Here is a 10798-nt window from a genome sequence, read left to right as displayed (position 1 = left end):
CCAATTTTATTCAAGGTCTCAGAGAAAAAATATTTTACAGTATATTAAAACAGACTCTGGTGTATACTGAATAGAAATAAAAGTTAATGTGAATATTTAAAATGAAACACAGAAGCTCAGAGAAATGCCATGTTCACAGCAGGCATTGCCCACCAGAACTCCAGCCTCTGACCCTGCGGGGGTCCCCATCACTGCCCTGGGCCCTAGGAGACTTACTGCAGCGCTACCCTGTGCTGCACACACATCTGTGCATGTTTAACAAGCATTCTAGAAGCTGAATGGATGTGTAAAAGTTAATTGTTCTCTGATCTGCAAAGTGAGAGTTGTCCTTCACAACTGTCCATTTTATTTCTGAATGTTGGCCTTTCTCCGGGACTTACATTTGTCCTCCTGAACTCCTGAACTTGCATCACTGTTAAAATACAAGTATGATGCAACTCAAAAATCCAGCAAGAACTCCCACAGATTCTGCCTCTGCTCCCTCAACTTAGAGATTCTGCTTGCTGGAGGGCAAGCACTCACAAAGCCCTTTCTTCTCACTGGCATATCCCTAAGTCTAGCCCTACTCAAGGCTAACATTAGGTGTTGTACGTGTGCAGTTGGTCTTCCATGTCTGGGTTCTGGATTGTGATTCAAGCAGTCTCAGATGGAAAATATTAGGAAAATAATTGCTTCTGTACTGAGATGGTTAAGCTGGAGTGTCAAGTTGATTGGCCTGGGATCAACCTAGGAGATTGTTAAAGCCCACCTCTGGGTGGTTGTGGAGCTATGACCTTGAGGTCTGTGTCTAGTCCCTCAACCTTTCCTCTCTGACTTTGTTGCCCTGCTCTGCTTCCCTGCCATTTTCTGCCATGATGTTTCTGCCTTGGAGCCCTCTGACCATGGACTGAATCCACTTAAATTGTGAGGCAAATTAAATATTTCGTCTTTTAAGTTGTGGGTGTTGGGTATTGTGTCCTAGTGTCAGAGAAGCTGAGTGATATATGTACTAAACATATAGACTGTTCTTTCTTGTGAGTATTCCCTAAACATAACTACCTACAAAGCATTTACATTGTACTAGGTATTATAAGTGATCCAGAGCTGATTAAGTATGTGGGAGGGTGTGCACAGATTACACACAAGTGAGGCACCGTTTTACCCAGGAGACTTAAGCATCAGCTGACTTTGGTATCCTGGGGTCCTGAATGAATACTCCTGTACCTGTGGGTTCTGATGGATGACTCTGTGTGTGAGGGTGTGTGTGTGTGTGTGTGTGTGTGTGTGTGTGTGTGTGAATAACAGAATGAGTACATGCATGCAGTCTTCCGTATTAACCGTAGCAGCATAGCCAGAACTGTATAAACTAAAAAAACTGAGAAAGGGAATAGTTTTCCCACAGAACAGCATAACAAAATTACTGTCCCTTGGTAATATTCTCAGAAACAGAGGGGCCTTGTCTTAAGCTCTGAATTCACCCCAGGTGCAGAAGCTTACTCTTCCCAGGGGAGGCAGCTTCCCAAAGTCTGACTTCAAACAAAAATAATCCATGAACACATCAAGGATTCAGACCAAAAGACCCCATGGCCTTAAGGAAATCAAGGCCTCTAGAAGCCAGAGGAAAGGAAATGTTGCCCAGGTCCATTTAGGACAGTGCTGGCTGAGACGTGCAGCCCACCCTGCCCTCTGGCTCCCACTAGGCTCAGTATCAAAGGCACAGGTTCCCTTCCACTCCTGTCACTGACTCTTGATTTTTATTGCACTTCCCCACTTTATTAAAGTGATGACAGAAAGGGATATGGTTACTATAATGGGTCTCAAGCATTTTGCAGTGCTAGGGATTAAACCCAGGGCTTTTGCAATTAGCTTCACCCCAGACCTTTATTTTATTTTATTTTATTTTTTTTTGAGACAGGGTCTTCTAAGTTGTTAAATTGCCCAGGCTGGGCAATCCTGTTGTTCTCAGCTTCCCAGAGTGCTGGGACTACAGATGTTCCCCACCATTCCCTGCTTACCAGATACTTTTCTAAAAGAGGCCCACCACAGTGCTTGCTATTGTGGTCAGACAAGCTTGTGAGTTAGGAAGGAAGGTGGGAGACGCTTTTGGTGTTAGGTTCAAATCAGGTACAGTTGATCCTCTGCACCTGCAGGTTCCATATCTATGAATTCAACCAACAGCAGGTGAAAAATATTTGGGATAGCTGGGGACTTTTAGCTCAGAGGTGCCACCATCTGCCTCGAAAATGCAAGGTCCCTAGTTCAATCACCGGTCCAAAAAAAAAAAAAAAATTAAGGGTAAAAAATGAATGCATTTGTACCGAACACATACAGATCTTCCCTTGTCATTATGACCTAAACGATATAGCACAACAGCTATTTATGCAGTACTTATATTTCACTAGGTAGTATAAGTAGTCTAGAGATGATTTAAAGTGAATCAAAGGATGTACCCAGGTTATATGCTAATACTATGCCATTTTATATAAAGGAAACTGTGATACCTGGTGTGGGTCCTGGATCCTGAGGGATAACTCTGTTTAACAGGGCACCTGTGGGACCAAAGCTGGGTCAGAAGAACCAGAATCAAAACGTTGTGGATACAGAAAGTGTGGGTGCCCCTCTGTGGGAGTGGAGAAGCAAGGGTTGCTTGTATTTCAGACACCCTGACTGTTCTTGTTTCAAGTTTTCAAGAGGGAGAGTTAATCTTCCTTAAATGGTCTAGGGCTAGCTGCCTGAGTGTTTTTTCCTTCCTTCCATTCTTAAGCTAACCTGCTTAGTGGGAACTCTGAGTGAGCAATGCTTAGGCTAAGTGGCTTCCAACATACACTGGAAGTGCTGAGCCATTTTCAGGCCTGTTTCCATGTCCCCTAGCCCTCTGTTACCCCAGCAAAGACATGAGATCTTTGTAGCTGACTGAGACTCCCAGGTGGAGGGACTGTAGCTCCTTTTCCTCACTCTGCCCCACTGGAACAGCATTGTAAATCTGGGTTCCACCACCCTAAGATTTTAAGAATTAAAAACAAAAACAAAAACAAACAACCTACTAGTCTTAGCCTAGTTATGTCATTCACATCACAAATCTTTACTGAGTTTTTGTCCCGACTCAGGTTTTGTTCTAGGTGCTGGTGATGCAACAGCAGACAACAAATTTCCTGCACCATGCCTGGGCTTGTCCTCTAGTTGGGAGAGGCAGACAGTAAATAAATAAATGTACAGTATTTTAGAAGTCAAAATAAGTAGTACTGTAGGTAAACTAAGGCAGAGCAGGACAAAAGAAAAAAATGGTGGAAGTAGAATGGGAATGAAATATTTTAAATACAGTGGTCAGGGAAAACGTCTCTGATAAATGATATTTGAGTAAAGAACAGAAGAATAAGTCATGGGATAACTGGCGAAAGGACATTCTAGACAGGAGACACTAAATGGCAAAGGCCCAGAGACCTGAGTGAATGGTGGCCTCTTCAAAAAGCAGCGTGGAGGACAGGTCAACATGGTGGCTCAAGGAGTTCTTTGCAGAGGTGGATAGTGCTGGCTTGAACTCAGATGCTGGTGGTAACATGGTAGGTTCATGATGAGGTTTTTCTTTTTTCTTTTTTTTGGTACCTGGATAGAACTCAAGACCTCGTACTTGCGAGGCAGGCATGGTGCCACTGAGCTAAATCCCTGGCCCTCACGATGGGTTTTGAAGGCAGAGCTTTCAAGATTCCTTAATGGATATGAGAAGAATGGATTGTCAACAAGTTGATGATGAGAAGAAATCAAGAGTTTTTATAATATTAATTTGAGATATCTTATTTGTTCAAGTAGAAATGTAGAGAAGGTAGTTGACCTCGGAGGACTGGAATTTGGAGGAGATACTAGTTTGGGGATTTTATTGTACACATATAGATGAAATTGAGGATAGATAGAGGGGGGGACCCAAAGAATGAGCTCCAGGCTCCCCAACAACGAGAGGTCAGAGAGGTGAGAAGGGATCAGCAGAGGAGACTGAGGAAGATGCTCAGTAAAGGAGGGAGGGAGAAAAGAGAGCAAGAGAGGCTGCAATGCAAGGGTGAGGTTGTGTTTCAAGGAGTCTGAGGCTGGCTCTGTCCAGTGCCACAGAGAGGAATCAAAGCCAGAGGATGGGGCCACCTGGAAGTAAGAAGTGACTTGCATGACAGTAGTTTGCATGGAGTGTAGGGAGGAGGCTCAGAAGGGAGGAATGGATGCAGGCACAGCAGAAAAAGATTTGCTGTCAACCTGAACAGACAATAAGGCAGAAGCTGAAAAGACATCCGGCCAAGGGAGTGTTTCCTCATGAAGTGAAAGTGTTGTTTTTCTCTTGTGTATTGTTTATTTACAGCACAGAGAAGACAGGCTTATTGTAGCCACATTAACAAAATGCATGTGAAAACAGGAAGAAGAAATTTACTGAAGAAACCTTTAATTCCACTATGAAGACATACAACTTCTGTAAACATTTTGGGCTTCTTTTCTGTGTTATGCAAGCTGTTTAGTAACCTACTTTTAAAACTTGATAGTATAATCTGAATACCTTTTATGACAATGTAGATTTATATCATCTTTATTAAATAGCCAACCTCCACTTCTTCTATATACCAAGATTCACTTAGCCAATTTCTATTAAATATTTAAGTTGTTTTCTTCTTTTAACTATTAAAAATACTTCTTTGAACTTATATCTTTGTGTACCTGTTCAGTGATTTCCTTAGGTAGACAATATTCATGTTTTGTATTTTATTTTCCAAGACTAAAAACCAGGCAGTGTGAGTTCTTAATGACCACTGTTAAACTGAAAATTAGAAGTCTTCAAGTTTTTAAGTTCAGAAATTAAAGGTGGAGCCAAAAGCCAGAAGGTTTTAAGTTGTAGGAACTCACAAGCCCCACCTGTTCCCTAGTATCCTGGAAACCAGGGACCCCTTAAGAAACCCTCTTCTCTTTTATCTTCAAAACACAAAAGGGTTTCTTCATACAGAAGCAACGCCCAGGCCTTTGAAAATAAGACTTCTTTGGGTAGTCTTCCTGGTGTCTGCAGCTCTGTGTGTGTGTGTGTGTGTGTGTGTGTGTGTGTGTGTGTGAGAGAGAGAGAGAGAGAGAGAGAGAGAGAGAGAGAGAGACAGGCAGACAGACTGAAGCATATAAAACCACTGTAAACTCCAAAAGGGAGAACAAAGCCCCAGTAGCCTAGCCTTTGTTTGTAGGGAGAAGGGAGAACAATACCTTTTGTTTCTTTAGAAAAGTCTAGAGTAAAGAGAACAAAACAAATGGCAACTAAAAACCAGGTCATAGCTGGATTCCAGCACTGAAATAGATGGAAGCTGAGAGAAAATGGTAGGGCCGTGGGGAGGGACATCTGGGCCCATGGAGAAGTGTTCTCTGGCCCTAACACTGCACCCTGTGTGTGGATTCCTGGGTTCTTAAAGTGGAAGGAATCAATGGGACTCCAACTTCCTTTACTAGTTGAGGTCTGTTTCTGACATTCCTTGCAAACGGTCACCTCATCTCTACTTTGTCCTGTTCAGCCACTGACCAAACTATACGTACAACAGCTGTCAATGTCCTGGTAAATCTTCTCTGACCAAGAGCAATGATCCTGGGTCATAAGTTCTCAGATGACATCATTTTCAAACCTATCATTATCAATGCCCATTTTAGTATATGACACTCAGAACTGGGCAAGATGTTCCACATGGGATCTGCCCACAGCTCATTGAAACCATTGTTCGCCTTCCCCCAGACTTTTCTACTCTAAACAGTGCCCATGATTGCATTCATCTGTACACTTGGCATGCACTGATTTTGTGCCAAGGACTTCCAAATATTTTTCAAATAAATAGTTCTCAGATCCAGCTTTCCTTTATTTTATGCTTATGTAAGTACTTTTCTAAACCTTGACACAGGATTTTATAGTTATCCATGCTAACTTTCATCTGGTTTGTTTTTGTATTGTTTCAGCCAATTGTTTTTTTTTCTTTTTAAAACAAATCTTTCATTATTTTTATTATGAAAGGGATGTATTTATTGTTGCAAAAATATAAGAGGGATAAAAAGAAAATTTACAAATTTACTATGCCACCTACTACAATTGATTATCATGAACACTTTCTGGAACCTTAAAAAACATCTTTGCAGATTATCTATAGATAAATTTCTATACATAAATAATTCATAGAGGTCAATTTTAGACTTATTCTTATATCCACATATTTACCATTTCTTCTGATTCTAAGTCAGATTCAGAGCTTCTGTGTTTTTGTGTATGTTTTTGATGAAATATTTTATAGGACAGGCAAGAATAGAACTCTATGCCATAGCCTGCTCTCCAGGAGGCTACTAATATAGTATTCAGGACTTACTGGGTAGCAGTTTGCTACAAGTTAAAAACACACAGATTTGTCCTCTGAGTTTAGTTTTCCATGTTATTTGATGGACAGCACGAGGGGCTTTATCTGTTGAAGTCATGATAATCATTATGTATCACAGATATGGCACACTAAATCTCACAATTCTCAAATAACCAGGTTTCACATTAAGTTGATGACTCATAGTTTCCAAACCTCACCATGGTACTACCCCAACTTCTTTCAGAAATAGTAATTTGCATTTCTCCTAGTTTCAGACACTTTTCTCCTTTCCACAAATTCATAGCAGCAATTCCTGCTGAAATTCCTTTGGTTGTATCTTTCACACCCTGGGCTAGAATTCATACAGATCTAAAGGACTGAAGTCTTTACAGAGTTCTTCTGTTCTCATGCTATCCTGGCCCCTATCTTAGACTTCAATTACCTTTTAACAATGTTTGTTCTACACTTTCCGGTTTGAAGATCTTTCACTTTCACAGAACAGAAAGAAGCAAAATGAGAGTTGTAAAGAAATTCTTACTTCTCTCTCTGGGATACATTAGCCTTAGAGCCTGAGCCTTAGTACACTGTTCTGGCCATTTTTGCTCTGGTTGTAGTCAACAAAAGGCTACTTTTTATAAGCTTTGATTCATTTTTTTTTTTCTTGGCTTAGACATTCAACCATGACTTTTACTTTTCTGGACCAATCTGTCTTTTTCTCCTTAGTAATGTAATGTTCTCTAATCCTGTATCACAGATCTTTTATAATTTGATGTCATTGTTATGGCCATTAGCCACTCACTGGCTTCCTTACATCCCTGTCTTTTTTTCTTTGTACCAAGATTATTTTTTTTAAATGATATTTTTGGATTTTATTTTGAGACAATCTTGCCATGTAGTTCAGACCACCCTTCAATTTACTATGTAGGCAAGGCTGGCCTTGAACTTGTGGCAATCCTCCTGCCTCAGGCTCCCAAGTGTTGAGATTACAGATATGCACCACCACACCTTGTTTTCGGATTTTTTTTTTTTTTTGGTAGAGTCTTGGGCCACTTTGTTTTTATGAGCTGTAACTATTTCAGCATATATATCTGCCTTGAATATTTGAAATCTCAGATAGATGCCTCCTTATACCCTTTTCTCCTTGGGGTTATCACAATATGGAACATGTACTGATGTCATACTCAGTAAAGATACTAGATACATTTACCCTATTTCTCAGTGAGTCTGTCATTGGTGTAGAGGAAAGCTATCGATTTTTGTGTGTTGACCTTGTAACGAGCTACTTGACTGAATTTGGTTATTAAGTCTAGAAGACTTTTGGTGGAGTTCTTGGGGTCTTCTATATAGAGTATCATGTCATCTGCAAATAATGACAATTTGACTTCTTCATTTCCTATCTTTATTCCTTTTATTTCTTTCTCTTGTCTAATTGCCATGGCTCATGTTTCCAGAACTATATTGAACAAGAGTGGTGATAGTGAACATCCTTGTCTTGTTCCTGATTTGAGTGTGAAGGATTTCAGTTTTTGACCATTTAGTATGATATCGGCATCACTGGTCATTTGAGAGATGCAAATGAAAACAACACTGAGATTCCACTTCACTCCAGAAAGAATGGCTGCTATCATGAAATCAACCAATAACAAATGCTGGCGGGGCTGTGGGGAAAGAGGAACCCTGCTCCACTGCTGGTGGGAGTGTTGACTGGTGTAAACACTGTGGAAATCAGTATGGAGATACCTCAAAGAACTAGGACTGGAAGTCCCATTTGACCCCACTATTCCACTGCTGGGGATCTTCCCCAAAGAATTAAAAGAATCATACCACAGTGATATATGTGCACCCATGTTCATAGCAGCACAGTTTGTAATAGCTAAAACTTGGAAACAGCCCAAATGCCCATCAACTGGAGACTGGATAAAGAAAATGTGGATTTTTAATAAAATGGAGTACTACTCAGCCATAAAAAATGAGAAATTAGAGACAGTCATAGCTAAGTGGATGCACATTGAGGCCATACTCTTAAGTGAAATAAATAGGACACACATGTATAAATACCGAATAGTTTCTCTGGTGTGAGAAACTGAAAGTGTAAATAAGGACTAAATGTATAATAGGTCATGTGAAATAGGAAGAAAAGGGGCAAAGGGGAAGGAAGTGGGAGGGCTAGGGGAAAGGACAGAAGGAAATGGGATTAATATGAGAAAATGGAAAAATAGGAACAAAATCTTTGTAAATAGGGAGGACTGGAGGGGCTGAAGGGAGGGCTGGGCAAGGGTGAAAAATAAGAACCAAGAGAGACTATGTAAAGGTGCAAATTTCCAATGATGAATGTCATTATATTGTATACCTAAAATGTACCAATGATTAGAATGAATAATCGATAATGCAAAATAGGAAGAAAAGGTCCAAAGGGGTAGGGGTAGTGGGAGGGGCAGGGGAAAGGAAAGAAGGGAAAGGAAAAATGATGAGAAATGGAAAAAATGGAAATAAAGTCTTTGTAAATAGGGAAGGGTGGAGGGCATGAAGGGAGGGCTAGGAATGGGGAAAAAATAAGAACCAAGATGCATTATATAAAGGTACAACTCCCAATGAGAAATGTCATTGTGTTGTATACCTAAAATGTACCAATAAAAGAATTTAATATATATATATAAAAAAAAGATATTAGATACATAGGCGCTGAAACAGACTACAGCTCAAAATTATCCTCGGAAACAGCCAAAGCCAAAGTGTCTCCAAAAGTCCTCTTAGCAGGAATTAATCTGTCCTATTCCAAGAAGTCCTAAGACAGTGAGCTTGATCAACCTTGATTAGGTCAGATGTGCATTCCATGACTAAGGCAAGTAAGAAGCCCTGATTTACATGCCCAATAAAATGACAAGCAGTGGGGGAGTGATTATGCCCCTGCAGGAATTCCCCTGAGGAATTAGCTGTGGTGGGGTGAATACCTGACAGTGTACAGTAAGACCCCAACTCACGAACACTCAAGCTATGAACTTTCACAGGTGTACTGCATAAGACTCACTGTCAGCTTATGAACAATTCTCCTGGACAGAACTCGGAGGCTTAAGTACTAAAGGACAATAGATGCCCACTATAGTTACTGTCCCCCAAGGTTCAGTTTGCTTCAACTTTATTATTAAGTTGTACCTTTTTGGTCGGAATTAAGTGTTGATGATATTGTCTTTATTGATCCATCTGCTTCTGAGAAAAGATGTTATTACCAAGGGACACTAGGAATTTGAAGTGCTCTACTTTTAGCAGGATGAGACTTCCTGCAGGTATCTGAGAAATAGAAGTCCAAGGAACACCTCTGGTCCAGCTTTAACAATACTTCTGAAGTTCTACTACATGGGGCTTCAAATTGTTAAGAAAGAAGTTTCAACAAATAAATGTATTTAACTCATATTAAAATATTAAATTACTTTTGCAATCATATTTTGGGTTTATTATAGAATCATTGGGAATCATAAATACTGTTTCTGAAGGTTTTCCAGTATTTCCTCCTGAAAATTATTAATTTCCTCCTGAAACTATTAATTGTTCCCGCAGCTTCCCTATGGGTGCTGACTATGCACCGTCTAGAGTCTGACTCAGCTTTCATCACATCTGATATACTCCATAATATTTGATTTTGTAATTTTTCTTAGATTTTTTTCTTCCTTCCCATAATTTCAGAGTTTCCATGTATTCTTGTCTTATTAAATGTATTTCTTCAAGGCTTCCTAAGTGGCTGGCCCCAACCTCTGCCAGGAGCTTATCCCAAGTGACAGAGCATTAACCATGTAGCCAGCCACTCTCTTCTCATGATCAATTTTTCTGGAAATAGAATTTTCAACAAGAAGGATTTTTAAAATATTGTGTTGCCCTCTTCTCAAATTTCCTATCTAGATATAGAGAGGGATGCAACTTTCTTCTGAGTTTATCTTTTATCCCTGTGTGAGTACATGGACATGTGGGAGTTGCCTAAGGGCAGACTCTTCAAACATTTCCAAACAGATAGCAGTTTTTTCTGAATTAAACCGGTCAGGTCAGCCACAACTATCTCCATATCCTCACCACAGATGAGCTCCGTGCAACACAACTTCCACCTGGAAAATCAGTGGGCACAAACACACTGCAGGACTAGAAGCAATTCTTAGGATTATGGATTCAAAGACAAAGTCTTCAGAGGTGGTAACAGTGGTGGGAAGGTGATAAGTTTTCTTACTAATGAGCTTTCTCATAACATCTTGGAGAGATCCCCTGCCTAACAGCAGAATCATAGCTGAACTGGAAGATTTTTTTTTTTTTTTTTTTTAGAGCATTCTGACCTCCATGTATCTGAAACTGAGGCAGGGATACAAATAGTCCCAAATGTCCTATGGAGGTGTCATCAGCCACAGAAAAGCTTGAGTTTTATTGGAGAAGTTGACTCTTGAGAAACCCCAGCTGCCAAAACAAGTTCAGGTCCCTGTTGGGATTTCGCTCTG

This window comes from Heterocephalus glaber, unplaced genomic scaffold (assembly GCF_053883595.1).
Source record: "Heterocephalus glaber isolate CG9 unplaced genomic scaffold, H.glaber_assembly_v1.0 deba00001788, whole genome shotgun sequence".
NCBI classification, from domain to species: domain Eukaryota; kingdom Metazoa; phylum Chordata; class Mammalia; order Rodentia; family Bathyergidae; genus Heterocephalus; species Heterocephalus glaber.
The sequence above is the reverse complement of the archived record's forward strand: the minus strand, read 5'-3'. Positions refer to the sequence as shown.